The sequence below is a fragment of the Lipotes vexillifer genome, unplaced genomic scaffold, assembly GCF_000442215.2.
Source record: "Lipotes vexillifer unplaced genomic scaffold, Lipotes_vexillifer_v1.1 scaffold243, whole genome shotgun sequence".
Lineage (NCBI taxonomy): Eukaryota > Metazoa > Chordata > Mammalia > Artiodactyla > Lipotidae > Lipotes > Lipotes vexillifer.
In genome coordinates, this window is record NW_006789558.1 from 272,320 (window position 1) to 278,319 (window position 6,000).

The window sequence follows — 6,000 nt, forward strand, 5'->3', positions numbered from 1 at the left end:
AGTTGCCTATACTAAGAAATGGGATCTGCTTTAGATTTTCCAGACTTGCTTTTCTGCAAAGCAAACTTAGCATACCCACCATGGTGAACATCTTACTCCTGAATCACTGATTCAGATATAGGGTAATATCCAATATTTTCCTCTCCTTCCATTATTTTAAAGTGAGCTGGTCCATTTTCCCTGGTTCCAATCTCAGTGAATTGCCAGTCAGACAAGTGGTAGTTTCATTGACTTTTCCCTCATCACAATGAATCTCCAAGTCCTGTCCATTCTTCCAACACAATATGTCACCATTGTGTCCTCTCCTCTACTTTCCCTGGATTTTCTTTCCTAAACAAAAATGCAATCACACAAATCCCATGCTATAAGCCCCTGCTCTGACGCTAAACGCAGCACAGACTAAAATACAGCCCTGAGTTCTTGTCCCCCATCTCACAGCTCTTCCATCGCCTTCCCACCTTGGGGCCAGCAAGCGCCCCTCCAGAAATGCTCTGAGCACTCTCTGTCTTCGACACCTCACACACGCCCATCTTCTGTCTGGAATGCTCCTTAGCCAACCATTTTTAAATGCCTTCAGCATCAGTTAAGCCCAAGACACCTCTCTACTGCTGGGAGGCAGGAGAAAAAAGTCTCACAGGTTCTATTTCTCAATCTTTTCCACTTCTCTTTCCTTTCTCTGAGAAGCCTTCTCCAGTCCCTGCCCCAGTATAAACCTGTTTAATATCCTCCCTGTGCATAACCTTCTGCATCTGTGGTGGAATGTCCCCCACTTGTAGACTAGCTCCCCAAAGAAAGGGACCATGTGCCTCAGCCCTTCACAAAGCCCGCCATGCAGGGGGTACTCAGTACGCACGTGTCGGACTGAACAGATTCTTGCCCCACAACATAAGAACACTGCTACACTGTTGTGCTGTTCTCAGTGTGAGGTCTCTTTGAATGTCTATACATGTTGGTCATTTTTAAAGATAATAATATATGTTGACTAAAATTTCAAGCATTAAATTTACAAAGAAAAATTAAGGCGTAATGAACTGTGTCACAGTATCTCAAATGTGTTCAGTTTAGTTGTCGCAAAAGTATGTGCATGTGGGATTTATTGCCTTGAACAACAAATAAATAGAAATCAGAATATTTACTTGTCAATATAAACAAAGAAATATGGTGTTGAGCCTTATATATTTAATCTTTTGCTTCAGATTACGTTTTAAGGGACCTAAGGAATTAAGTACAGTAACATGGAAGAGTAAAATTTATATCATAATTTATGTACCATACAAAATAAATGGAAATGTATTTAACTTTAAATAATTTAAATCATTGAATATATCATTGACTTGCTGGGAGATCCTGGACAACTGACATCAAATAATTATCCTTGGGTCAGGCAGCTGAAAACAGTAATTGAAATACATTTAGAGAAGTGTAATTATCCTTGGTGTGTGTTTTTATGGGTCCAATTGTGTAACATCTGAGATGGCATTAACTACATCAGACTGTCCGTAAATTCTATAGGTCATTGCACCATTTTTTAGTGACTTCTAAGAGCTTACTAATATATTACATGCGGTCTTTTTAAATGTACATATATCACCATCGATTATCCCCTCAAGTGAGTCGAATCCTATCAGAGTCATTAGCCCTGGCAGGTTCAACCATGTTTCTCTTTGCAGCGTTTCACTTGCATGCTCTATGCCATAGGCATAGGTAATATTTTAGGATGTCCAAGATATGTTTACACCTTTATAATTATGAAATAAACAGGTTCATTCTCCACCGTCACAGAGGCTCTTTTATTCTTACAGAGGGAAGGGAGGGTGGTGGGAGAAAGCTCTAATAGACTGCAGAGTCTATCCACCTGAACCGACCCTTTATTTCCATGCAGGGAAAAAAATTCATGGTTTCAAAACTTCTAAATTATAATCCACGAGTAAATACACATTTAGTTGAGAAATGGAACATTATTTAATCCTATGTGCAATGAACCCTCCAGATTAGTGATAACAAGAGAATTTATGTACAAATAAAGCATTTATTATAGTCTTAGAAGTCTTGGATAAGCATTTTGGAAATATCTTCTTAATGAACTGGTAACAATTCTAACTCCTGTCAGTGTGGACTTTCAGTCTTACTATCATCTGTGGCTTCTTCTGGCCCAGATCCCTGACATGGATAGGGCTTCTGGTCCTACACAAAATTAAAAGGGCCAGTCCCAACACTTGTAGGTTTAAAATAATAAGGTGAAAACAGATCGAATGTCTTAAAATACATTTTTACTGTTATTTAATGTTAAAAATAGATTTTGTAGAATTCTATAGAAAGAATCATGGAGAAACCTTCAGAAAGCTCATCCATTTTGTAACGATTTCAGATTGCAAGTACTGGGTTGGCCAAAAAGTTCGCTCGGGTTTTTCCATAACATCTTATGGAAAAACCCAAATGAACTTTTTGGCCAACCCAATATTTTTGAACTAAGCATATAAACCTCAAAGTGACCTAGAGAGAAAAGGAAGGTACACGCATTTGTGCAGGGATGACCTAGTTTCTAATACTAAATATTCTTCTGTGCTCTGGGTTCCGTTACTGACAGCTTTAAAATTCTCTATGCCTTTAGGTGTTTCCTTAATGCAGTCACTGATGGATGTGGCTCATACTGACCTTTTTATTTAAGGGACATAAAATAGAATATATTGTGTTTTTCTATGTGTAAAAATGTTAAAACATTCTAGATAAAATTAAAGAAATTATCTCAGAAGAGAACTATAAAAGAAGAATGAATCTTGAGGCACACCACTTTTTTAAAAAGTCAACCATGTATTGATTGTGCCCATCTCTTAATACCATTTCATAAAATTTCTACATGATAAAAATATATAATTTTATAAGTTTTATAAAGCAATGGATTGTTCATTTAGCATTAAATATGGTGCCAAAATATGACATCTTAGAAAAGCAAAAATGTCTTTATGTGGGTATACCACAGTATACCAAGTAGATGAAAAAATTTGAAATTCGCTTTGAGAACACTTCTTATTTATAAAAGTCATTTCTTAATCTCTGACCTGCAGTTATGATAGTTTCCAGTGACACTGAAAGGTCTGCATTTTATTTTCTGTGTATGTGTCCAACCAACTACAAGTAATTGAAAACAAAGACTTTTTAACCTCGAGTTTAAATGTAAGAAATCAATAACATGTGCTTTAATAGGTACTATGCTCTTTTTCTTTTCTTTCAAAATCATTCTTATAAATTACATCACTTTGCTAGTAGGTATTCTATGATTCTTTCTCAAATTTAAAACAATTTTGGGCAAGTCCTCTTATTTTCTGTTTTGCTGAATTCTAACATGTGTTTCAAACCCTAAATATCAAGGTAAGTCAGTAGACACTTATTAAAATACTTAATACTGACATCTACTTGCAAAAGAACAGAACAGTGTTATTTAGCTTCTTTTAGTATTAATCCCTTCATGACTTCTTTGTAAATTCATTTGTAAAATATTCAGTATGTATGATTTCATTGGTATGAGGAGAGTCTGCTTATTCAGTTTCATAAAACACTTTGAATTATTGCAAAATATTATTTAAACATGTAATGTACACTATGTGCATCTAGAATACAAACTATCACCTTGCATAAATATACGTTATGATAAATTATTGAGTAGTATTACTGCACCTGACTGATTCTGCAAAGCCTGACAAAATCAAATAAGTAAAAACAAAAGGTTTATTTAGCACATCAAATAAACGAGCCACGAATATCAAAAATGTTTCACAAAAATATGCAACTTTTTAAAATAAGTGTTGATTTTCACCAAAAAGAAAAATCGCTAAGAGCCAACCGATGGTTCCCACTAAGGCAGCACTTGCAGATTTTATATTATTCTTTCCACACTGCGTTACCTACATATTGTGATAAGACAGTAAATGCATAAATGATAAATGAACTCACCATATTTCAAAGTGGTTCCTTCTACAAACAATAATTTACATAGGAAGCATATCTAGTGAGTTGTAGGCCTCCTTCATTAACAGGCTGTCTGATTTAGAAAATTACTTTTTTTCTCTCTAGTTTATTTATCAAAGGGAACCATAATGACTGCTTAATTTGCAAGGGTACTGCGAGACCCAAGGGCTTTTGCAACCTAGATGTATACCCCACAGGGAATACCTTATGAGGACTACCATATAAATGATGGTACCAACCAGTGCTTACAATGAAATGTTTATTATATTTATTTAGATTTTTCCACATTAAAGGAATCCATCCCATCCATGTTTCTTATTTTAATCCTGGAAAATATAAATTTCCGTTCGTTTTTTAGAAATTTCTTCCAAGATTGTTCCTACTTTTGGCTTGTTCTAGCCTGTCTTTCTCTTTCTCCTGACTTCCGGTCCAACATCATTACTTTTTAGCTTCAACAGATCCCTGTACTATGAAGAGCAACCATGGACAGAGGCTCTTAGAGAAACACAGGTGAGGAAACTCTGGAGGAAAGAAAGCTTGGCTGATAGAGGGAGTGGTTTTCCCTATTTCCATTTTCACTTCTAGTTGTGACAGAATTCCCAATACGCAGTAAAAAAATATTCCTTGGGGCTTCCCTGGTGGCACAGTGGTTGAGAGTCCTCCTGCCAATGCAGGGGACACGGGTTCGTGCCCTGGTCCGGGAAGATCCCACATACCGTGGAGAGGCAGGGCCCGTGAGCCATGGCCGCTGTCCTTGGACAGATTATGAGAACAATGTGGAAAATTATGTAGTAAAAGAAAAGGCATTTGGAAGATAGCTATCTTCCCGAAATCTCTCCACATTTATCTCCATGCTTCTGCTCACAGTATTAGACATAACAGGGAATATGGTCGAGAAACCTCATAAGGCAGGTTCAAATCAAAGTACTTTGTGACCAGATTGTCCAATCCAGGACCAACTCCCAGAGCTGGAAATAGGTCTGTGAACATGTAAGCCAGTTTTTATGGATTAACATCAAATACAAGGTTAAGAAACCTTGTTTTCTGAAATCACAGAACATGCAGAATTTGCAGTGAAAATCATACTGGTGAAAAAGAAACAACCTGCTCTGGGAATCTGCTCCCTGACAATGGGAAGCAGCCTTGTTGCCAAAACAAGATGCAGAGCCTCAGATTGGGAGCTTTTGGATTCAACATTCCATATTTCTCTTAATCACAAAGTTTACAAAGAAAGAGAACCCCAACCCCAAGTCTACTTCTCAACACTACCGTTAATCAAATCATGAATCTCCTAACCAAACATAAAATAATGTCCTTCCCTAGATATGGGCAGGGCCATGTAGATAATTTTTCTTCCCAAGCCACGCACATCCCATCTTCTTGTGCAATCACTGCTTTCTTTCCGAAGATATCCCTCTCAGTCCCCTCAACCTTCTGCATAGTTACTGAGATCAGCAACTGACTCTGCCTCATGACAAATGCCATTTAAAGTCACTCTCTGGTTCACTCACAACATTCTTACAGTCATTCAGCAAAATTTCAAACCCTGAAAAAGCCCTCTCCATTGCCTTTGACTGAAATGCCCACAGTTGCCCTTTCTGCAGCAAATGAAAAGAGTTAATTTTGTCTTTGGTTGTCTTTGGGGGGTGAGCTTTATCATCTTAGAGAAACATGGGATGGGCCTTCAATTTCTGGAAGACCTGCTTTTGCTGTGCTCAGCCCTCTGGTACTGGACCTGAAATATTAAGCCAACTGATATACTCATAGTACATTTCCCAAGCAGGATCTTCACTCGCCAAATGTGAAAACTCCACGTTCCTTCCTACAACTGGCTCTCAGCTTGTATTCACTTGTGCACCTCTTCGGGAAAACAGAGTTCATATTCATGTAAACGTTTCCATATATCTCACTTGCACCCCCAATTTTTCTTTTATCCTCAGTCATCATCTTCATTTTCTCTCAAGGAAGAAATCATTCTCATCCTTTTCAAGGCAAATTGCTCCATCATACTTTTGATCTTTTCCTTCCCATTTC